Genomic DNA, 25809 nt, shown 5'->3' with positions numbered 1-25809 from the left:
AAGCTTTGATCTGTGTTAAGGAAAAAATTATTCTGATACTTGTTAAAATGGTAAGACAGCCTGTAGTCAGGACTATTATGATAGGTATCAAGACTATTGCAGGAGGTGAATATGTTCAGTATTTCATTTTATGATGGACTATATTTTACTTAACTAATCCTCCATTTTGGCATGTAGGTTATTGTTAAATTTTCATTACTTTATATTCTCATAATTCAATCGTACTAAGGAATATTTATTTCTCTTGGATGAGAAATTTATCAGATATTTAAATTATTTTGAAGAGTATATCAAAGAGATATATGCACTCTCAGGTTCATTGCAGCATTATTTACAATAGCCAAGATACAGGGACATCATCTTGCCATCAATGGATGAATGAATGAAGAAGATGTGGTATTTATATACAATGGAATATTATTCAGGCATGAAAAAGGAGACTCTGCCATTTGCGATGACATTGATGGACCTTGAGGGCATTATGCTAAGTGATATAAGTCAGACAGAGAAAGAAATACTGTATATTACATTATAACCATCAAATATGCTAAGAGACTTGAACTTTATTCCAACCACTAAAAAGAAATGATAAGTATGCGACGTTATACAGGTGCTAATTATCTCTGCAATGGAAATAAAATTATAATATATAAATGTATCAAATTAATGTTACATGCCTTAAATTTACACAATGTTATATGTCAAATATATTTTTCAAAAAGGTTGGAAAAAAACAACTTTCACAGGAGGGGAGTAGGGTCAGGTTCAACTCCAAATACAACAAGAACAAGTAGGGATTTATAACCAAGAAGCACGTTCAGGGGGTGGGGGGTGGGGTGTAGGGGGTCAATGGATGGAAAATTACTAAGAGGAAATACTGAGGGTCGGGGGATTCTTGCTAAACCACTGAACAGGATTCTTGCTTAAAGTAGGCAGGTGATCGGCTATCACCTGGAGGATGGTGGAGGGTGAAGAATTTGATTGGATATTGAGGATGATCAGATATGAAGGGTGGGAGGATTCTCTCTAAACTGGCTTAGCAGGTTTCTTGCTGAAACTGGACAGACATGGAAGCCTAAGAATGCAGCCTAGTGCAGAAGAGGGCTCAGAGGAGACTGACTAAAGTTTGGTCAAAGAGGAAGTCTTTGTCATCTGCACTGGCGAATACGGATTTCCTTATAAGACTCTGAAGTATTATGAATTCTTTCTGAATTGGTCACAAAACACAGAGAAGCTAACGGTATCTTAAAGATTAAATGAGTTTGTCTCGTTTGATGGGAACTGGATTCTTGCTAGCAGGTCCCTTTGGCACGTCTGCCCTTAGAATCATGAGCAAAGATTTAAAACCTTGTTCTGGAAATGCAGTGAGTCTGCAAGGTAAACAACATCCACCTTTTACAGGGAAGAAAACTGAGGCCCAAAGGTTAAGTAACCTACTCAGGGCTGAATACTTATAATTCCCGTTGAACTGAATTCTAATGAATGATAAGTCCTGGCCCCTTCTGTGCTTCTTCTGTATTATCTGTAACTCTGGAAAAAATTGGAAAGAAAGAAAAAAATTTTAAAAAATACATAAACATATCTCTGGAGGAGAGGGAGCCCTCTTTTTGTTAGGAATTTGCAACTCAAGTGCAGCCTGGATGGCATTAACACTCACTACAATTTCATTCATAACCGGTCACTTTGTGAAAAAGCCTGGCTGTTTGAAAGCTGACACCGCCACTGCTCATTCTGAAAATTCTGGGTTCTACTACTATGCCACGCTGCCTATTTTCATAACAGACACCCACGTTTAATAAAACAGGCAGCAGGGAATCTCATCCCTTTGTGACTTGCTCCAAAGCAGCTCTGGTGGGAAGAGCATTAGACAGAGTATATGGAGAGAAGCCTGGCAGTCCTGGACCAGCAGGATGCTGATATACTGCAGGTCACCACAGTAATCTTGTGGGCAGCAATTACCTCTGCCCACTTCAAAACTGCCACTTTGCTAGAACAAGGGCTCCAGGATGTCACTGCATCTCTTTAGTGACATTATGCAAGTGTTACAAGGACCTCGGTGAGTAACTGTCTCCAGCTGTCTGATAGCAGCTTTTAGCTTTCAGATGGATGGTGTAAAAATCCTTAGAGAACAGTGAGGCAAGAGGTATGAGACTATTAGTCCTCAAGAAAGGATAAAGAAAAAAAGAATGTCTCCCATCCTATTCCATCTTATTTGTTCCTTTTAATCAGGACCTTTGCCTAGATCATTCGCATCCTGAACCCAGCAGATTCTGCCAGTGCAGAGTTTTAAGGAGAGGTGATTCAATCCCAGGAAACACCCACAGGCTAGGAAAAGCAGTTCCTTCTTCTTTCTTAAAAAAAAAAAAAAAAAAAAATCATACCCTCACACTAATAGCGGCTTCAAATGCACTTTTCAAAGATATTAGCTGAAAAACTGGTTCTTCCCTTTGAACTGTGTCTAAAGCAACTCAGAATAGCTGAAGAGAAAAGAAGGCTGCTTTGCTTAGTGCCACTAAGGTCATGTAGACTTTCAATTTTAATGGTTACTTTAATAAAGGCTCAAGAGAAATGAGCTGCATCCCTTCCCTCCAATCGGGTTCTTCTTTTGTTCAATACTGTTCCAGAAAAATGAATACGTGCCTTGTTATCACATCAAATTCCATTGTAAGCAGGACTAGACAAAAACAAAAAGTAGATAATGACTTTAAGAAGCATGAAGACTCCACATATATGCCTGGAAATCTTTCAGAGACTGTACATTAATAACTCTTTATCTAAAGAAAAATGTCGAAAAATTAAATTTACCTGCCTCGAAATGTTGTTATAGAGCTCAAGTGAAATAAGTTAAATATTTAGTATGGTTCTTGGAAGATAATAGATAAACAATCACGAATTATTATTATTTTGCCATCATATACCTAAGAAGGCAGGACCTATGCAATATATTTTATAGAGTCCATCTTAAATGGTCCAACACTTGTTTAATTTGTGTTCTTGTACACCCACCTAAAGACTATCATTTAAAGAAGGAACTTTTAGCTAACTTGAAGATTAACACGATAATGAGGTCTTTTTTTAGATTGTGTGGGAGATGTGGACCTATGAATTCTTTCTCAGCAAATTTAACACTCAGTTTTTAATAACGTTGAAAAAATTAACCCCTCAACAGCTCCATGTTCCTACCTGCGGAGATAATTCATAGCTAAATATCAAAGTTGCTGTTTATAAGTGCCTAAGTTTTTTAAAAAAAATTTAAACCCTTCTAGGAAAGAACTAATTAAAATATTTGTTTTGCATTTTTTTTTTTTTTTTTACCTTCTCTAATCAGCTAGGTTTTACTATTTCCTTGATTTGCCTGACAGATATTCAGATCTGAATGTTTTCCTTTTGCAACTCAGCTTTGAAGGGCTTCAACTGCAAACTTATGCTAACTGCAAAGAGAATGCACCAGGACCTCAGGGCTAAATGGTGGTTAAAAAATCCATTAGAAATAAATTAAGCAGTTCTGCATTTGCATGTCTTTACATTTGCATTTTAAAATCCTGTGTTAGATATGATCAAAGCTGCCCTGCATCCTAATTTTCTGCAGGATATATTTAGTGCACTCGGCTTTACAAACAAGTATTCTTGTCCTTGCTTCCTTCTTCCCTGACCTTGCTGATCTGCTGTGTTTTTCCCTGGCTGCCACACTTCCCCCTACACCATGCAGTTCTCATAAAAGCCAGTCTCCACTTGAACCACTTTTCTTCTGCAAAGGCAGCTCCTAAGTGCAGAGGTGGGCACCTAAGCGGAGACTCCAGCTACCTAGCCCCAGGCTGAAAGCTTGTTAGTGATTCTGCTCATGTCAGACACCAGCCAACAGTTTCTCTTCCCATTCCCACACCTGGATCTTTAATCAAGTTGAATGATGGGGAAGCATCTGGTGGCAGTACTGTGGTCATGGAAATAGATGGGAAAGCAGGGCTGTGCAGGGTGCTGGTCAGATGAGGCTCTCCTACTCCTAGAGAACTCAGGGAAACCAGGGAGGGGGCAAGTTATGAATCAAGCAGATTCTTCCAGGCCTCGGTCTGGGCCCTCTGTGGTATTGCTCTTTTGCTTTTTGGAAAGAGGATCTGAGCGTCTGAGAGAAACTGGGTTGCTCTGCTCCTGAGAATGAATAATTTCTTTGCTGAGGTCTGGATCTTCTTCGGGTTTGGTTTGTGAGTTGTTAGTAAAAAAAAGAGAATCTGTCACTCTCCTGCTTTACAGCCTGTAAAACACTAAGGCAGCATGAAGTACTTAAAAGTTTTGATTTTTGCCCTTAAGGAGATTTCAATCTATCTGAGGAGACAAAACAAATTCAATCAGAAGCTATAAGTGAGCAAGATAGTATATAAATAAGTGACTAATGCTGTGTAATAAACTACATTGCATAAAAGTTCAAATCAGGGGAAAGGTCAATATTTCTTATTCAATTGACATTTCCTGGTACAATTCTTCTATAGGCTAGAAAAAATTGCTTATGGAAGTCTAAAGAAAAATAGATGTTTGAAATTAGGAGAAAAGTGAAGCAAGTGGAGTAAAAAGAATGATCTGATTAAAAATTTAAAAATCGCTTAAATCACGCTGAGACAATTAGGAATTAATGTTAACATCCATTCATTCATTTAATAATTGCGTGCCCTTTTTGTGCCAGATATTCAGGACACAAATATAAACAAGATATATTTATGTTTTTGAGGAACTCACAGTTCCTGCAAATCACTAATTTCAGTACAATATAAATGTTGTAGAAGAAACAAAAAACAAAAAAAAATGTACTATGGAAGCACTGAGGACTATTTTATTCAGCATAGACTTTAGGTTACAGAGAGTGGAGAATCTTAAGCTTTGTAAGATGTTATTTAATACGGTTGAGAGAGGGTAGATACTTCTCTAGGACAGATTTTCTCACCTCTGCACATTACTGACATTTTGGACCAGATAATTTTTTTGTGGAGGAAAAAAAAGGTTTAAAGCATCCTGTGCATTGTAAGGTGTTCACAGCATTCATGACCTCTTCCTACAAGATGCCCACAGCACCTCTATGCCCCACTTGTGACAATGGAAAATGTCTCCAGACATTGCCAAATGTTCCTGGGAGGCAAAATTGTCTCCAGTTGAGAGCCATTGATCTAGGAGATGAGCGTGTTCACCTTTGACAGAAAGAAATATCCTTAGAACGAATATTTGTGAGTTGATGAAAGAGAGTTTGAACTTACTCCACTTAGATAGGAATTAATGATACAGTTTCCTTCTCTCAAGTCAAAGATAGTGCTCTTCATATTCTACAGGTGAGGATGCAAATTAGTACAACTTCTATAGAGAACAACTTGGCAATATTTGTCAAAGACACAAGGTCACATACACTTTGACTCAGCAATTCCACTTTAGGTACCAACCTTATAAGTAAAATAAATAAATGTGCTAATTGACATATGTACAAGGTTATTCATTGCATGAAATAACAAAAGATTAGAAGAAATCTAAATGTCTATTAATAGGAAGGTAATTAGTTACAAAAATTATGGTACTATTTCCATATAATGGTATATTAAGCAGCCATATTTAATAACGAGGAAACTCTTTATGTATTGATATGGAACACTCTCCAAAATATATTAAGTAAAACAACTAGAACAAAATAAAAAACCCAATGATACCAATAAAAAACCCGGGGTTTAAAAGTTATTTTTTTTATTTTGTTCCCTTTTTTTTTAAAGGGGAAAAATTAATATCTTTTGCTTGTATATACATAAAATATCTCTGCAAGGATAAGTAAGAAATTGATATTAGATAGGAGGGGAAATGGGTACATTGGGGATAGGATGCATGGAAGAGTTTTCACTCTATATACTTTTGTACTTTAAAAATTTTAAACTATGTGAATGTATTACCTATTCAAAAATAATAAAAATTTAAAAGCTGGTGGTCCTCACCTGGGCAAAACGGAACATACATGCACGCTGAAAGTTTTCTGTCAGTGATGAAAGATTTATACTGATCTCTCCTTCTATACTCTTTTCATCTGCTCTTTGCTAAGCAAGGTTAGCCCAGCCCCTCCACTAATAAAAAGAAACCATAATTTCCTTATCCATCTAGGTTATCTACAAGCTCCAAGCTAGGCAATGCAATTATTTTTCAAAGTCAACATCTGAGAAATGCTTTTTTAAAGTGATGTTTTGTTGGGCCACAAAATAAAGTTTACTTAAGTTTCTTTTCCCAGACTCTCTGGCTCCTGTTTATCAGTTGATTTCACCTCCCCCCTCCCGCCACTTTCTATTCCTGGTAACTCTAGCAGTTAGTCCTAAAATCATACATCCCTCAAACAATAAATCTAAGGAAAAGTGCAACTCCATGAGATTGAGTCAAAACATCAATAAAAATGTTTAAGAAAAATGTATTTATTTTGTCTATATTTTGAGAATTGACTAAATGTCAAGAACAAAGTTTAGAAAAGATATTGTAATTCCCAATTATCGAATCCACCTTTTCTGTCACCACCAGGCTTAAATGAATTTATCAAATCTTACGACAGTGCAATATCATACTACTTGGTCTTGTTTCATCAATTCCAAAAACTTATCCTCCACTTGCTGCCTCCAAATAAGATGCATCCCATCTAGGATGGATTAAAGTACAAATATTTCCGTTCTACATGCAAAATAACTTAAATAGTTCTCCATTACCTATAAACTAAGATATATTCTCCTTAGCACAGCTTTAAAAATGTCCTTCACTATCTGATCCATTTCTCTTTCAAAACTGGTATCCTCTCTCATTATCATTTGCCATACCTTGTATGTTACTCTTTTTACAACAAGCTTCAAAAAAATTATTATCTTGTTTTACAGGTGTGAAAACTGAGGCTCGAGAGGCTCAAAGAAATCCAGTTTGTCAAAGTTGTATATTTAGTAAGTGACAGAGCTGAAATTCAAAACCAGGTGAACCTGATTCCCAAACTGCCACCTTCAAGATGACAAAATGAGAGGTAAAAATGAATTCATGATATATGCAAATAAAGGAAAAGACAGCAAGCAGGTAAATCTGAAAAGCATTTTGAAAGATAATCCTCCCTTAAAATCTGCCCGATAACATTAACCAAAAGCAATTGCTCCATCTCTCATCTCCTTGTAGCAATTTGTCTATTGTTTCACCAACCTCAGGGCACTTCTCACATCTTGCCTCATCCTTTGTTCTCCAGGCAGCAGGCATTGCTAGTGCAAAGGCGGGAGCTTGTGGGGAAGAGTAGAGTTTGACATGGCTGCTGGATCTGAGCATGAGGGCAGGATAGAGAAATAGGATGGAGGATTCACACAGGGCTTCTTTAGGTCTTTGCTCATGTGTCAGTTTTTCAATGAGGTCCCTTCAGACCAGGCTATGGTTAAATTGCAAGTCCTCTGACTTCCTCTCTTTGTCACTTCTGAAGTCTTACTTGTTTACTTATTTTTTTTCCCCCCATAGCACTAATCACCTTCTAAAGTACCAAAACATTTGCCCACTTATTGTGATTACTGTGTACTGATGTCTTCCCCTGCTGGAATGCAGGCTCCCAGATGGCAACACTTTTGTCGACTTTTGCTTACTGATGTACCCCAAGTGCCTAGATTAGTGAATAGCCCATAATAAGCTCTCAGCAAATGTTAATACTGCCTTTTTCATTTTAGCCTGCCTTCACAGTATGTTACTGTTTCTATGATTTTCATTTAGCTTTTACTGATTGCATTTAAGGATAGGTTTTTCCTTGTGGACATATGCAGGCAAGGTAACCATACATTATGGATGTTTTGGGGATAATTGTAGTTCAAAATACTGAGTTATATTGCCACCATAAGTATTTTTATATTTGCCTCAATTTTCTTTTAAGATATGTCTTAATGTAAAGGGATCTATCTATCTATTCAATGTTCTTCTTTTTCAGCTAACTAATTTAGATGATAAATTCTATTCTTCTGAAGGTATCTGCTATGTATAGAGATGGACAATTTCTAATCCATCCCCAGGTGAGATATATCTTATTTGGAGACTTGTAAGTAACTGATTATAATGCCTCTTTTTACTTAAAGTACTTAAGAGAAAATGTAATTTCTAAATAAATTTATAGAAAAAGACCAAAAATTACACAATATCCTTTCAGATTTGTCTTTCCAACCTAGGGAATACCTATGTTTATATTTGCTCCTCATATCTTTTATGTAACATTTAAAACTTTGCAATTCACTAAGCAAAGGTTGCTAGGAACTTACACTGACGCTAAAATTCCAGATTACTATAATTTTGTATAAGGTAGAACATTAAAATGTTGTGTGATTTCCCATAATACATCAGCTAGTGCTTTTTTACTATACTATTGTTGGACCTAACCTCTTTTCTTCCTTTCCTATTTCCCTTCTTCTCTCCTCTCCCCTCTTCCTTATTTTTGTTGGTATAGACATAATATAATTTATCAATATTTTGTAATATAAAGCAAGAATATAAATCAATATATTTTATTAGTTACATTATAACAATATAATATACTCTGTCTCATAAAATTATGAGACAAAAATTTTTAAGAAGCTTCCTCGGTAAAGCTGACATGCCTGCAGAGCTGAGAACCAACACATTATATGCCATATTCAAGTAAATTCACACAAAATGCCATATTTTTGTTTATTTAATTGGCAAAGATTAAAAATAACGTTCAGTGGTCGCAAGGATGGAATGAGAATGGCATTGTTGGCATTGCTGATGGAAACACATATTGATCAACAGATCTGGAACATCACAAATACCTATATATCTATCCTTTGAACCAATAATTCTATTTCTGGGAATTGAGCCTAAGGAAGTAAATAAAATAACTAGTAAGGGTTTATGAACAATGAAATTCATTCTATGGTTATGTAGTAGACGTTCTCTAAGTAACCTCCCCCCAACTGATGAACTTTCCATTCCTAATGTAAGATTTACTGATGAAACCCAGGACTTGGCAGCTGGTAGACTCCTCTCAGGTGGGTCTGCCCAGTTCTGCTCCTATCACTTATGTTGTATGATGACCAAGAGTCAGTGGCTCTTTCTGAATTTGTTCATGCCAGTTGTCCTTGTTCTTGTCACCACATAACTTGACTACAACTATATTACATAAAAAGGATAAAATAAGGAAAAATCGATCTTGTTTCTTGCTGAAAAATATAGCTATTGAATTAGGACTGAGTGAGACAGCTGTAGAAGAGGAACATAATTATAAACACTTGACATTTTAATTCTGAATTAGAAATGCTTTGCTTCACTGCAACAAAAGGAGTAGAAAAATACTGAGTCCATTATGAGTTTACGAAAGAGGATATGAAACTCCAGCCCATGATTCCACTCGCAAAGAAAACATCTGCCCTGTATCAAAAGGCTGGCAAATGAAGAGAATACAAATATTTTAAGTTGGAAGAAGAATCTTAGGAATATATATATCATTTTTATAATTTCTCATTTTCTCTAATATTTGATAAATTGTATCAATGAGTCATGATGCTATAGGCTGTAAAATATTTATCTAATATAATATGTAGAGAAAATATATGTGTAGAAAAAATATTAGAAGAAAATAAGAAAATATATTAAAATATCAGTGGGTTAATATACGGTGGGATTATGGGTCATTTAAAAAATTTTATTCTTTATTCTCTTGTAGTTTTAAAACCCTGTAAACATAGTTTTATTTCAACTGTGTAAAGTGTAGCAAAAAATATAAAGAAGAGTAAGAATGAAGAAACAAGATTCCTACCAAATTAAACCCCAGAGCCCTAAGGTTTCTCATTTTATAATCCATGTTAAAACCCTGAGTTTCCCATTGCTAAGAATATCATGGTGAAAAAACGAGAAGGCTGTTCCTCTAAAATTGCACTTTTAGATCTTGTTTTATCTTGATGCACTCTCTGGGTCTTCGGATATTATCTCAGCTCTTTACTTTTTCTAAACTAGTTCTACATATGAGTCTTAAGTATATAATGACTCCACTAGATGTCTGGGAGGACATCTGGGGTTAATCCTGCCCAGCTGAGGTAGAGTACTTAAAAAGCTTTAGAAGGCTTCCAACCACCTGACTGCAAGGCTCGTGATGACTCTGGTTCAACAGATTTCACATGCCTGTCCTAGGAGTTGCTTATTGCTGCTCATTATTGGTCCTTGATATTCTTTCCTACCAGGGCTCCAGTCAGTCTCTGGCTTCTAGTTAGAACCATTTAGATGCCACAGTAATTTCTCTTTTACTTCTGGTTTTAAGTATTATCTCCTCTTACTGTTTTTTAATGTCTATATTTGAGGCCAACCTTGAATAATAGGGAAGATTTCAAGTATACGGTATAGGGGAGTGGTCAGGAAATTAGTGGAATCCACAAAGAGAATGGTGCAGACATGGGGGTGGGGGGTTAAATATACTATTTATTCAGAGAAAAGTAAGCTGTCCTGATCATTTAAACATACTGTACTTATAAGCATTAAAAATATTTTAAAATTAAATCATTAAAATATTTTTTAGCTACTACATGCCTGGATATGCCTGACTTTTCAGATTGAATGCTATTTGTATAATTACTGATATTAATATGTGGTTACATAAAGCTGGCTGTTGGGAGCTAAAAGCTGAGTTGTTAGATTGGGTAGAAAGTCTTACTGGCTTTTTAAAACAAATTTGGTCTTTTGGGTAGGCAGTAGGAAGCTACTAGAGGTTTTCCAACAGTGAAACAATTAGGAAGTTTAAAAAATAAGCAGATTTCAAGTATCACTGACTAGCAGAGAAGAACCCACAGGTGGGGAGATCAATTACAAGCCTATTACCACATAAGAGGTAGAGAAGAGTCCACCGATGTCGTTAACATAAAGAATATAAAGAAAACAGAGCTATGAAAACTAAGGCAGAAGTAGCACTGGCAGTAATATTAAAAGACTGATGGCCCATAGGAAGCAAGACTAGAGAAGGAATCAGGATGATTCCTGGATTTCAAATCACAGTCGCTTGGAGAATGTTGGGGAGGTTGTCAAGCTGACTCAGGAATAGGGACTAAAGCTGGACTAGTGGGCCTTGCCTAGGATGGCTCTGCAGCACCCTGCACATAGCTAGTGGATGGTCTCAAAGTCGGAGTCATTCCTGTAATAGCGGGGGCTTCGATGATGAGTCGTTTTTCCGGATGGTAGCTCCCAAGCAAGTCCACCTGTGTTTCGCTGTTTTTAACTTGATTACTCTTTCTAATCGAGTCTCTCAGATTGCTTTCATCCATATGTAGTATGTAATCAAATGTGGCAAAGCTTCTTTGGTAACCTGCCGGGCACTGTGACTCACGGGGACACCATGCTTCTTATGCAATTCTGCCCTCAATAATCAGGAGGGTTTCCTATCTCATACGTGGATGTCACTGCACTGTCTATTCTCCAAGCATCTGAAATGTTTTGATCAGTTACAAGTTTTCCGAAAACTGCTTCTGCAATGGATGATAGGCAGACATTACCCAGACACACAAACAGCACCGACTTGGGGACCTGTTTCACCTTCTTCCCATGCCTGATGGTATGTTTCTTTTTTAAAACAATTGTGAGTCTTGGGATTTTTGCTTCCATGGACTAGTCAGGAGATAACAATTTTTTTCTGTCAATATATTAGCTATACCAGTGAATTTCAAGCTTTTTTGACACAATGCAGTGTAAAAAAAATTATAACCCAGTACATGCATTCATATCCAACTGTTTATCTAGTCCAGTAAAAATAAAATGTTACTAAAAAACAATACTTAACTTCTGGTATTTCCTATTCGATCCCATTCCACTTAAAAATGCTGACTGAATTCACTGACCTGATATTCACAGTGACCCACAGATCGAAAAACAGGGAACTTAACTCAGAGCTCTATATATGATGTAACCACATGTTCAGCTTGGCTCTCTGGGCCCAGGACAGAAGCTAGCACACAGAGCTTTAAAAGTGTTGAAAACAAGAAAGAAGGAGGAAATCACATCTTTTGGTAGATCATTCATTTTTCTTAAGAAAGATTCAGTAAAATCATTACGTGGCAATCTCACTCAGTTTCACTATCTGCCAATTTAGTAAATTTGTTCCCAAGTCCCACATTCAAATTAATGGGTAATCCCAATTATAATATTAATCCAATAATCACCACAAATTGGGGTTTAAATCTCCAGAAGGTCATGTTCATATCTAATCAGAATATTACAGTGATTCAGACAATTTTAACAAGCTGTAAGAAAATTTAATCTGGAGTAAAATAGATTTATAGCAACAGAACTATAATTGCTAGAACACATAGTAACTAGAAAATGTGCCTAGTGATTACAAAACACTTTTTCACAAACTCTTCATTCTTTTTTTCACATTAAAATAAGCACATTTACTTTTGTTTGTTGTTGCTATTCTTATGAGGGTGTGGGATAACTGCTAGAAAGCTGCTTGTGTACTTCGGAAGATCTCCAAGGACAGTCTGTGAAAGTCTCTGAGGGTCTGTGAAGTCAGGACTTTTATAACGGCACTAAGAAGTTACTTGGCCTTTTGGCTATGGTGATATTTGCACTGATGGAATGAAAGGGTAATTTTTTTTTTTTTTTATAGTAATCATGTTGAATTTCATAGTGTCTTGGAAGACATTTCCAAAAGAAAAATTGCAGGAAGGTGGCATGGGGCAGTAGGAAGAACACTGTTATGCAGAAGACATGGGGATTGATCTTTAAGAGCCTCATGCTCATCTTCAGATGGGAAATAAGAGGGTTGGCCTAGATTAGCTGGGCATTGAGTTCTCTGGAAAGCTTCAAAGAAATTACAGATTGTTGTGTCCCCCTAGCTCTACAGACTCAATCTATGTGTTAACTAGAAACAGCTTCATATAAAAGCCAACCGGGATGTGTGTGGGGGGGTGGTTCACATCCTATTATGATTTAGGTGAGCTTTTTACATGCATAGCAGGCTATTCCTTCTGCCAAGTGGACTTATACTTACAGGGTCAAATTTTTCTTCAGAAAACTGCTCTGGCCCTGCTTCAAAAGTTCTAGACCATAATGCATGTCTGCCATAATTTACCAGAGGAAAAAAATTTTAAGTGGGTATTATCAAGCACCCACTGCAGACACAATGTCACTAAAACACGCATGGAACATCTAACTTCAAGCAGTGTAGCTACATGGTGAACATGGCCCCAGGTAACTTAGACAGTTGGCTTCTTGTGTCAGATGCCCTCGAAGGAATGCATTTCCTGAGGGCTGGCTATCTCTCCCACCTGCCAAGTGGTGCAAGCCAGGGCTCCAACAGTGCCTGCTATCAAGATGGGAACTGGAGAGTTGGCAGTGGGCCAGGGAACAGAGGTGTAAGGAACTGGGATGGGCAGCAGCTCATAAAGAATCAAGGTCAGGTATTTATAGGACCAGACAAGGACTGGGGCCTCCCTGGCTGAGGCTGTGGGTAAAAATGGAGCTACTCTTCCAGCAATTATTTCTTTCCCATCTCCTTATTTTTCCAGTGTTTCCCTCCTTCCTGTAACCTTTCCAAATACTTAGATTGGCACTGAGACGGGGGAGTGAAGACCAGGTGGCTGCTGTCCTACCTGGGAATAGTCAATTACTGACAGATAACTGAAGTAATGGCTGAGGTTGATGGCTGAGGTTTGGCATCCAATGCGGTCACTGAGGCAAGACAGGCATAGGAGCTATAGACGTGGCCAGAGAAACTTTGGCCTCTGGCAAGTACCATGTCCTGCTGACTTCGATATTTGCTAGTAACGGGCCAGGCAAACTCTGTGTGTGTGTGTGTGTGTGTGTCTGTGTGTGTGTGTGTACGTGTGTGTGCGCGCGCACCCACACATGGCGGTGGGGGTAGAAGGCAACTAACCTCAGAGTAAAGCAGTGCCTTTGCTTGAGGAAAGACTTTGAATAGAAGACAGGTTTGGCCCTGTGATTGCAGTAAAAATTCAAAATTTTTACCAATGAGTCTACATTTCGCTATTTAAGATTGCAGTAAAAATTCAAAATTTTTACCAATGAGTCTACATCAATAATAAAATAATAGCAACCTGCCTAGAGCCAGCAGCCACTCAATACTAGATGGAGTTAACACTTTCTTTAACTTTAGGTTGTATTTGAGTATCCTAGAATCAGAAGGAGAAAAAGAATCAAAACAGAGATAAAAGACAAAAGAATAGTTTTCGTCTTCTTCAGAACCATTCCCTGACAGTGGGATAAGATTTGCTCTGGCAGGCCTGTGCCTTGGCTAACACAATAATAACTGCATACATTTTTGAAGGAGCAGAATGTAGCCCTCCTTCCTCACTCATTTTCTACGAGCCCTGCAAAGAGCTGTAGGAACAATGATTGTGCAACCCCTTCCTTGGTTGTTATTTATTTCTTCCTTAGTGAAATAGACCTTCATTTGCCTCTGTGTTCATGTCACCAGTAATGATGAACTGTAACGTCATTACTGTAACGCAATCTGGGATCATAATCAGACCGGTTAATGTTTGCTGACACATTTCATAAAGACAAAAGAAAAACAAAACCTCAATTTGCCTAAATGATCTCTACAGTGGGTCAGGTTTATGTGGAGCTCTCAGTTCCATAATGAATAATGTCTACAATTAACAAAGGTCAAGCAGACAATTTTAAGGGAAAGTTCTGTGAGCCTAACTTGCCTCAGAAGAATTGAATTCCAAGAAATTCTTGCTTAAATTAGTAGTAAAGGGATAAACAGTATGACTTGTTTTGGAGCTCAGAGTTATCTGTCTTTCTGCAACATAGCAAATAATGTAGAGTATTTTTGATACTAATAATACATTTTGAATACACTAAGCATTCTTTCACAAATATTTATTGATCACCTCGTATGCAGGTATGATCATGTATAATTGCATTTTATACAGCTTTTGCTTCTTATTTATTCTACTAATTGTCTATACACAGATCTTTAGGTTCTTTTTAGAATATTTATTTTGATTAGATTATTATCATAGGTTTTGCTAATGACATTCTAATTTATATTTTAATGCAATCTTTCTTAATTATAAATCCTTTTATTATAAACTAGAATTTGGATTTTACTTTTCCTTATTATTTATATAATATATAAATGTCAAAAGATAAGCTGGAAAAGACACAATTAGCAGTTTCTTTTTAAAAATTTTATACAATAGAAAGACATGTCGTTAGTATGACATCCTTTTTATAAGAACACATGAAAAAGGAAAGATTGGCCATTGTGGCTCAAGGGAAGAGGCATAGAAATGAAGTAGAAGGATGAAGGGAGATTCATATTAAATTAACTAAACAAGATCGGGTCCTTTACAGACCACTGCTCATAAACTATAATCAGTTGAGAAGTATGATTAATTAAACCAACAACAATAACTATAACTAAACTTTATTTTTATTTATTTTAATAAGAGTTCTTTTTTTTTTTTTTTAATGCCTACAGCACCTGGTATTCCTAGGTGGTCTCTCATCCAAATACTAACCAGGCCCAACTCTGCTTAGCTTCCAAGATCAGATGAGATTGGGCACGTTCAGGGTGGCATGGCTGTAGACTATAACTAAACTTTAGAATACAAAAAATTTAAAGAAGAAGTAATAATGAAAAAAAAATCCCTAACTTCACTATTGAGAAACACTAATGTTTTAAAAAAATGAACAAGACAAACAAACAGACTCATGGACATGGACAATAGACTAGTGGTTACCAGAGGGTAGGGAGTAGAGGGGTGGGGTGGGGAAGTAAGTAGGGTAAAAAGGGTGAAATACGTGGTGACAGAAAGAAATCTAATTATGAGAAGTGAATACATAATGTAAATATATATGCCTTACTGTTAAAATGTAGAACTGAAACCAGATTTCGTTAACCAATGTCACCATAAAAAAATAAATTAAAAAAAAATAAGACTTTTATGTTTTTTAGATCAGTTTAAGGTTTACAATAAAATTGAGGGGAAGGTATAGAGGTTTCCCATACACTCCCTCTCCTCACACAGGCATAGCCTCCCCTACTATCAACATCCCATACCACAGTGGTACATTCATTAGAATTGATAAACCTAAACTGACTCATCATAATTCCCAATGTCTATGGTTTACATCAGGGTTCATTCTTGGTGTTGTATCTTATATGAGTTTGAACAAATGTATAATGACACGTAGCCATCATTATGGTATCATACAGAGTATTTTCACTGCCCTAGAAATCCTCTGTGCTCTGCCTTTTCATCCTTTTTCCCATCCCACTCCACCCCTAACTCCTGGAAAACACTGATTATTTTACTGTCTCCATAGTTTTGACTTTTCCAGATGTCATATATTTAGAATTATACAGTATGTAGCCTTTCAGATTGGCTTCCTCCACTTAGTAATATACATTTAAAATTTTGCCATGCCTGCCATTTGTGACAACATGGATGGCCCTTGAGATAATCATGCTAAGTGAGGTAAGGCAGACAGAAAAAGATGAAAATCACATGATATCACTTATAAGTGGGATATAAACCTAAAAGCAACAAATGAACAGAATAAACAAACAGAGACTCATGGACACGGACAATAGACTAGTGGTTACCAGAGGGTAGGGAGTAGAGGGGTGGGGTGGGGAAGTAAGTAGGGTAAAAAGGGTGAAATACGTGGTGACAGAAAGAAATCTAATTATGAGAAGTGAATACATAATGTAAATATATATGCCTTACTGTTAAAATGTAGAACTGAAACCAGATTTCGTTAACCAATGTCACCATAAAAAAATAAATTAAAAAAAAAAGTTTTGCCATGTCTTTTCATGGGTTTTCATTTCTTCTTTGCACTGAATAATATTCCATTGTCTGGATGTTCCATAGTTTATTTATCCATCTACCTAATGAAGGACATCTTGGTTACTTCCACGTTTTAGTAAATATGAATAAAGCTGTTATAAGTATTCATATGCAGGTTTTGTGTGGATGTAAATTTTTAACTCCTTTGGGTAAATACCAAGCAGTGCATCTAGTGGATAATATGGTAAGAAACTGCCAAATTGTCTTTCAAAGTGGCTGTACCATCATCTTGCATTCCCACCAGCAATGAATGAGAATTCCTGTTGCTCCATATCCTTGCCAGCATTTGGTGGTTGAACATCTACTAATATGATTATTTGCTATTTGTATATCTTCTTTGGTAAAGTAGCTGTTCAAATCTTTGACCCATTTTTTAAAAAATTGGTTTGCTTTTTTTCGTATTGTTGAGTTTTAAAGAATTCTTTGTATATTTTGAAAAACAGTGTTTTATTCGATGTGTTTTTTTGCAGATATTTTTTCCCAGACTGTGGCTTGTTTTCTAATTCGCTTGACATTGTCTTAAGCAGAGCAAATGTTTTTAATTTGAATGAAGTCCAGCTTATCAACTCTTTCTTTCATGGATTATGCTTTTGGTGTTGCATCTAAAAGGTCACTGTTATACCCAAGGTTATCTAGGTTTTATCCTATCTTATCTTCTGGGAGTTTTATAGTTTTGCATTTTACATTGAGGTGTATGATCCATTTTGAGTTTATTTTTGTAAAGGGTATAAGGTCCATGTCTAGAATCTTTTCTTCTTTTTTGCATGTCCAGTTGTTCCAGCACAATTTGTTGAAATGACTATCTTTGCTCCATCGTATTCCCTTTGCTCTTTTGTCAAAGATCAGTTGACTATACTTATGTAGGAATATTTCTAGACTCTGATGACATATCAATTTTCCATTCACCTATTTGTCTATTCTTTTATCAATATCAGGCTGTCTTGATTACTGTAGCTTTATAGGAAGTCTTGAATTTGGGTAATATCAGCCCTCTAACTTTGTTCTCCTTCAATATTATTTTGGCTATTCTAGGTCTTTTGCCTCTCCATATAAACCTTAAAATCAATTTGTTGATACCCACAAAATAAGTTGCCAGCATTTTTATTAGGATTGCATTGAATTTATAGATCAAATTGGGAAGAACTGACACCTTGACAATATTGAGTCTTTTTATGAATGAATATAGAATACCTCTCCAGTTATTTAGTTCTTCAATGCGGTCTGTCATTGACTAAATGTTGTTATGTGGTGTATGACTATATTTAGGCACTGTTACAAGTCCTACTTTATAATTATGAAAAACAAGGAACACAGAAGTTAAGGAACTTACTCCAGATCACACAGTTAGGATGTGACTGAAGCTTGATTTGAACCTAAGCTTTGTGGTTTCAGAATCTTAGACACTATAACCTATCCAAGGATATAGGTTACCATAGAATTTAGTGGTAGGCTACAGAAGCAAAGCATAGTAGAGAACTGTCACTGGGGTAAATGAACTCTAAACACTCTTCTCCATTCCCAAAACCTGATATCAGTTAAAGTCTCCAGATTCAAAATCTTGGGAGAGAGGCTCAGTTGGCCCTTGCCTGGGTGAGGGCAGGCACCGTGACTGATAGTTCTACTAAGGCTGCACACAGAGGAAAGAATCAATTCCCCAAAAGGAAATGAAAGTATTGTTGTAAACGGAAGGGAAATGAATATGGGAAGGCAACAAAAACATGCCCGTTACATGAAACAGAAGAAAAGAAGATTTTTATTCATATTAATAAAGAGTTCACAACGGTAACTCTTGTGTGAGAAATTCCTCAACTGTCTTAAGAATATGTCCTCAGTATACAGCTTTATTTGGAAGGAATGTCCTTACTCCTTTTCCCTCTCCTGCCCCCGCCCCAAAGCCACTCAACAGAGCCCATCAGGGAAAAACTCTTCTCTAACTTCATGCGGCTCTCGATTCTTATATAGCTTTGATTCTCTCACTATCCAACTTCTTGAAAAGATAGTCTACAATCCCTTCATTCCTCCCTTCCTGCAGAGTCATTTCCAAATCTATCATCTTGTTTCTTCCTCTGTCCTTCTTTCCATGTCACCAAAACAGCCCTTGCTAAAGTCACCAATGACTAGATTTTGCCAAAACAAATACAGTCATGCATTGCAGAATGACGTCTTGGTCAACAACAGATAGCATATATGACAGTTGTCCAATGGGATTACAATGAAGCTGAAAAATCCCTACCCCCTAATGATGTTGTAGTGCTTATAATGTCATAGCACATGCATCATATGTTTGTGGTGATGCTGCTGTATACACACCTGCTGCACTGCCAGTCATTTAAAAAGATAGCACATACAATTATGCACAGTACATAATACTACATAATGATAATGATAATCAATGAGTATGTTACAGTTTTAGAAACTTTACTATACTATACTTTTTATCATTATTTTAAAATGTACTCTTTCTACTGATAGAAAATGTTTGCTGTAAAACAGTAGGCCATGTTACGTGGGCAGCAGCCTCATACATCTTGCATTTACTAAGTCTCTTGATTGCATCATTTTTTTCTTGTGCTTGATTTAATCTCATGTTGTTTTGTTCACTATGGACCTTAAGCATACAAAATCCACTGCTAATGTTGCCAGTAAGAGGCCACATCAAGTAATTGACCTGAAAATGAAATTAAACTGATTAAGAACGATGAAGGTAGAAAATCAGTGACAGTTATTGCTCACCAGTCAGGCGTATCCCGTTCTACCACAGCTAAAATTTTGAACAAAATGACAGAAGCTGTTAAAGGATCTGCTTCACTGAAGGCAATGAGGCTACCAAAAATTTGAGAAGGGCCTTTGTTAGACATGGAAAAACTTCTAATGACCTAGATTGAAGATCAGATCCAGAAGCATATCCCTCAAGCACCATGATTATCATGGCCAAAGAAAAATGTTTGCAGTGTTAAAAGAAAAGCTGCCCTTGCGTACGATGTTGAATTTACTGCTAGCTCTTGGTGGTTTAAATGATTCAACAATCGTTATTCATTACGTTATGTGAAAGTGAGTGGTGAGTCTGTGAGTGCTGATGTAAAGGTAGCTGAAGAATTTTTGGGTGCTCTAGATAAGCTGATTGAAGGAGGAGATTACTTGCTAGAGCAAATATTCAATATGGATAAAACTTCCCTATTCTGGACACAAATTCCTAAAAGGGTGTTCACCCATAAGGTGGCCAAATCAATGCTAGGTATCAAAGCTTTTAAGGACAGGATAACAATCTTACTTGGGAGTAATGTTACGGGTACAAATTGAAAGTCTTTGTGATTTGGCACAGTGAGAATCCCAGGGCCTTCAAGCATATCAATAAGCACATACTGGCAGAGTATTACAGGAGCAATAAGAAATCATGGATGACCCACCTCCCTCCTTTTCTAAGATGTCCTCCTGAACTGCTATGCTAGTGAAATGGAGACAAATTGTTTTGAGAATGACAGATTTTTCAAGATTTTTCTTATTGTTGGTAATACTCCTTATTGTTGGTAATACTCCTTTTATTGGTGATCTTTATCCTAAAATCGAAGTAGATTTCTACTTCCAAACACTACCTATTTGATCCAAATGATCAAAGAGTTAAAGCCACTTTTAAGGCCGACCACCTGAGGGGAACCTTTGACTAGTCTATTGCTGCAACTGAGGATGGCACTGAGAAGACACTGATGCAAGCTTGGAAGAATTACAACTTCTATGACTGCTTCAAGAACCTTGCTTGGGCTTGGGGTGATGTCACCAAGGAATGTATGAATGGCAACTATAAGAAGATATCAAGAGGTTGGTCCATGACTTCAAAGGACTTGACACAGATGAGGAGCCTGCAAAAGTCAACAAGACTGTGGTTGAGATGGCAAACAACTTTAACCTGGGTGTAGATGAGGGTGACACTGAAGAGCTCCTAGAGGTGCTTCCTGAGGAAGTGACTAATGAGGAGTTGTTGGAACTGGAATAGGAATGCATAAACAAAGAAGAGGCAAGAGAACAGGAAATCACAGGAGAATAAAATGAAGACCCTTCTTCCCTGAAAATTCACAGTGAAGGGTTTAGCAGAAGCTCTTGCAGACCTCAACAAGCTCCTTGGAAAGTGTGAAAACATGAACTCCAACACTAAAAGGTTTTCATTAATAGAGAGGAACATCCATATTTTATTATCTGCTTACAAACTATTCTATAATAAAAAAAGAAACAAGCCAAGCAAACCACCGAAAAGAATAATACCTCTTCGAGAAGAGCCTCAGGCATGTCCTTCAGGAGGTATTCCAGAAGAATATTATCATAGGAGATGACTGCTCTGTGCATTTTATTGCCCCCAAAGACCTTCCAGTGGGACAAGATGGGGAGGTACAAGAGATATTGATGATCCTGACCCTGTGGAGGCCTAGGCTAATGTGTGTGTTCATGTCTTAGTTTTTAACAAAAATATTTAAAAAGTAAAAAAAAAAAAAAAAAAAAAAAAAAAAAAAAAAATAGAAAAAGGGTTATAGAATAAGGATAAAAAGAAAAAATATTGGTGTACAGCTATAACATGTGTTTGTGTTTTAAGCTAAGTGTTATTACAAGAGTTGAAAAGTTAAAAATTAAAAAGTTTATAAAGTAAAAAAGTTACCATAAGCTAAGTTTATTATTGAAGAAATAAAAACATTAAAAAAATGAATTTAGTGTAGCTTAAGTGCACAATGTTTAAAAGTCTATAGTGTAATGTCCTTCACATTCACTAACTACTCACTCACTGACTCACCCAGAGCAACTTCCAGTCCTGCAAGCTGTATTCATAATAAATGCTCTATCTTTTATTCTGTTATTACTGTATCTTTTCTGTTTAGATGTGTTTAGATACACAAATTCTTAACCACTGTATTATAAATGCCTACAATATTCAATAGCGTGACATGCTGTATAGGCTTGTAGACTAGGAGTAAGAGGTCATACGACATAGCCTAGGTGTGTATTAGGATTTACCATCCAGGTTTGTATAAGTGAAGTCTATAATATTCCCATAACGACACATTTCAAATGGTGCATTTCTCGGAACATATTCCCGTAAGTGAGGCATGACTGTAAATACTTTTCTCTTTTTATATTTGTTGACTTTTCTATAACAATTGACATTCTGAGGACTCTGTCCTCGTGGAAACTCTTTTTCTGATATGCTCTCACTTGGTTTTCCTCTTTTCTCGACAGAAGTCTCCTTCTTAAAGCCATTCTTTGATTCTTTTTTCCTCAGTTCATTTCCTAAATGTTGGCATTTTCCAGACCTTCTGCTCTTCTCACTTTATACACTAAACCTGGGGAACACAATTACTGATATGTCATGAATCTCAAATCCATCTCCAGCCAGAGCCGTCTATCGATCTCCAAAATAGCAGCTTTTCACTTAGAAGTGTTACTGATACCTCAAATTAAATATGGCCCAAAATTCATCTACTCTTACCTCTAAGCATGTTCTTCCTTAATTACCTCAGCAAATGTCACCTCCATCTCCTTACATAAGCCAGAAACTTCAAAGCAACTCTTTCCTCTCTTTTCTAATTCCTTACATCTAACAAATCACCAAGTCTTATAGATCCTTCCTTTCTAATATCTCCTCTATCTAACACCTCCTCTCTGGTCTCCCTATTGCTAATGTAATGTGGGCATTTACCATTTCTTGCCAGAATTATTTCAAGGGCTTCCTATATAATCTCTCTGCCTCTAATTTGTACCTTCTTCAATTCTCTACACTGCTCTCGGAGACTTTTCTAAAATGCAAATATGATCACGTAACTCCCCAAATTAAAATGCTGCGGTGACACCCACAGATTTCTGAAGGAAGTTCAAATTCCTGAGCTTGGCACACAGGCTCTTTGTGGTGAGGTTCCTGTTACCTCTTAAGTCTCCTAACTTGTTAAGATCCCCAGAGTCTTTCAATCCAACCACTGAGAAGGATCTAAGGTTGATCAAAGGTGTCAAAACCTCTCCACTTTTAGTCATGTTGCTTCCAGCTTCCTGAATGCCTTCTGTATTGAGTTGCATACTGTTCCCTAAAATTCAGACCCACTTAGAACCTGTGAATGTGATCTTACCTGCAAATAGGGTCTTTGTAGATATAATCAAGTGAAGGCAAGTCATACTGAGTTAGGGTGGGCCCTAAATCCAATAAGACCAGTGTCATAAGAAGGAAATTTGATCATAGACATAGACACAGGGGAAAAAGTCTGGTGAAGACAAGCAAGACTGGAGTGATGTATCTACTAATCAAGGAACAACAAGGGTTGCTGGTCACCATCAGAAACTAGGAGAAGAACGTAGACCGGATTTTCCCTCAGAGACACTGGAAGGAAGCCAGCCCTGCCGACAGCTTGATTTCAGACTTCCAGCATACAGAATGGTGAGAGAAAAATTCCTGTTGTATTAAGTCACCCAGTTTGTGGTATTTTGTTATGGCAGATCTAGGAAACTAATATACCCTTCTTCTCTTTATTTCTTTGCAAACCTCAAATCAGCTCAGCATCTCCTCCTCTGTGAAGGCTTCCTTGTGCTTCCCCATCCCCGAGCTTTTCCCAACCCCTGATTTAGATGCTCTCCCACTGCACCTATGCATATCTCTATCATAATGATATAATTGCTATGCCGTCATCATTTTTTTTCTTTGTTTTTTTCTTTATTAGATGGTAAGCTCTAAGAGAGTAGAGAGGGTAGCCTCAGTATCCTGCATGAACCTGGCAAGAAAAAAAGGTGTGCAGTTAGCATTTCGTGAATGTTAACATGCCTCAGGAGAAGTGTGATTTTTATTTCCTTCAAATGGAATATTGCAAGTCATCAAGTAGAGTGAATATAAGTTAATGGGAAAAATAAGATTTCACATTATACCAATAATGTGCAAAGCATTGCCAACAAAATTACTTTAACATAAAAGAGCTGTTTCTATTATTGAAGTTAATTTTATTTACTGGCAATGATGAGAACTGTATCCATGCTATCTCAAATCATAAATTGTTTGCTTTGCATTTTTTTACTGCTTTGACTAGCAGTTTATAACAAAAATAAATATCATATGAATATCTAAGTAATAAAATATACTCTGTAAACAATAAAATAAATGAAAGTCAGGAACACTTACATCATGTCTTGTTAGCCTGACCATTGAGCAGTTATAATCTCTCACTTACTTTATTTGGACAAATCCACAGATTTATAAGAGTTCATTAAGAAAGGATCAATCCTGAGTGTGTAGAATGTTAGCCTGAGAACTCACTTATCAGAAATATTGGCACTTTACTCACCAAGAATGAGCTCCTCATAACCTGAAGTGGCTTAGTGGGCTGTTCCCACATTGTTATCATGGGAATTATGAATCGGTCTCAGAGTTTATGTTAGAGACTTACAAATCTGTGGAAACTTGCCTCACAGAGAGATAATAAGCTGGACTTGTTTACTTTTAAGAATTCATTATTATTTGCCACACATACAGTTATATTACCCTCGGTAATGGAGGATATTTTTTCTAACAGTGATATGAACATCATCCATATATGTTCAGGAGTAAGAAGACCACATGTTACTAAATGAACAAAGCTAACCAAGGACTTTGTATTTTGCTTGTAAAACCTCTTGTTTAACTGAAGGCTATGAGATGAGATTAAATCAGGATCTTCACAGTAATTATTTTCCTTATTCTCTCAGCTCTTATGCAACTCCTATGCTAAACAAAGGACCTGAAGTACTAAACATGAAAATATTACTTTTTTCTTTTAGCTATCTCCAATTATTAAATATATATACTAGTACCAGGCCTATGGTAGTTTCTAGAGAGCCACAAAGATGAGCAAAACTCAATCCTTGTCTTCAGGGACTGGTATATGCTGGGGAGAAAGACAATTTCAGTGCCAGAGATTTCAAAGTAATACAAGAGAACGACTCATTCCAACTCGTGCAATCTGGGAAGGCTTCCTGGGAAACCAGTAGAAATCATCTGCGATACTGGGAAGGAAAAAGCATCAGAAACACTGTGTGAGTAATCACAGATCGTGGTACATACAAGGGTGGGCTTCGAGAACAGCTCCAAGTTTAATAAGGAATGCATGGGAAGGAGAAATAGGAAAGCATCAGGCATGAAAGGTGAGAATAATGTTATTTATATGTATTTATATATGCGACATTTTAACATATATATTAACTCATTAATTCATTCATCAAACATTTATTGAGTAGTTGCTACGTCCCAGACACTGAGAATATCATGGTAAACATCCCAGTCCTCACCTTCGGGAAGTTTCTATCTAGTAAGAGAGGCAGAATCATAAAGGGACGATTGAAATACAAGGTAGCAAGCCCCTTGAGAGTGAGGCAGAGGGTGTTATGAGAGCACACTGTTGGCGCATCTAAGAGGGGGGGCCACCCAGGGCCTCTGAGTGAAAATGACAGCAAAGCTGCCTTAAGAGTTGAACAGGAGTTTGCCCATGGGTAGCAGAGGGCATTTGAGGTGCACATGATCAACAATGTGTGAACAGATGTGAGAGATAACCTGTTGGGAGGCATGGTTGAGGGTGGTGTATGGTTAGAACAGTAAGTAGTCAGGCATTGCAAGAGCTCCAGGTGCAAGGCTGTTGGTGAAAACAAGCCATCTGTCAAGAGATGGGGCTAAAGGGAGCCATAAAGCAAGATTGCGTTAGGCCTAGAACGGCTTTACCCCAGGTCAGAGTCAGTGCCTTGATGAGACAGATGTGGAGACTGAAGGTAGAGGTACATTTCAAAAGCCTATTGTATACAAATGGCCAACAAATATATGAAAAGATGCTCAACATCGCTAGCTATTAGGGAATTGCAAATAAAAACCACTATGAGCTATCATCTCACAACCCGTTAGAATGGCTATAATCAACAGGACAAGCAATAACAAATGTTGGAGAGGATGTGGAGAAATAGGAACCCTCATACACTGCTGGTGGGACTGCAAATTGGT

General features: G+C 37.0%; 1 protein-coding gene and 2 pseudogenes across 1 annotated transcript in view; all 3 read right to left on the bottom strand.

The window, feature by feature from the left end:
- Positions 1-25809, bottom strand: part of GPRIN3 (GPRIN family member 3) — a 61473-nt gene that overhangs the window by 9117 nt on the left and 26547 nt on the right. The window lies entirely within an intron of this gene.
- Positions 11065-11607, bottom strand: LOC105289618 (annotated as a pseudogene).
- Positions 15446-15564, bottom strand: LOC111737320 (annotated as a pseudogene).

The sequence above is a fragment of the Pteropus vampyrus genome, unplaced genomic scaffold (genome assembly GCF_000151845.1).
Source record: "Pteropus vampyrus isolate Shadow unplaced genomic scaffold, Pvam_2.0 Scaffold25, whole genome shotgun sequence".
Taxonomy (NCBI): Eukaryota; Metazoa; Chordata; class Mammalia; order Chiroptera; family Pteropodidae; genus Pteropus; species Pteropus vampyrus.
The sequence above is the reverse complement of the archived record's forward strand: the minus strand, read 5'-3'. Positions and strand labels throughout refer to the sequence as shown.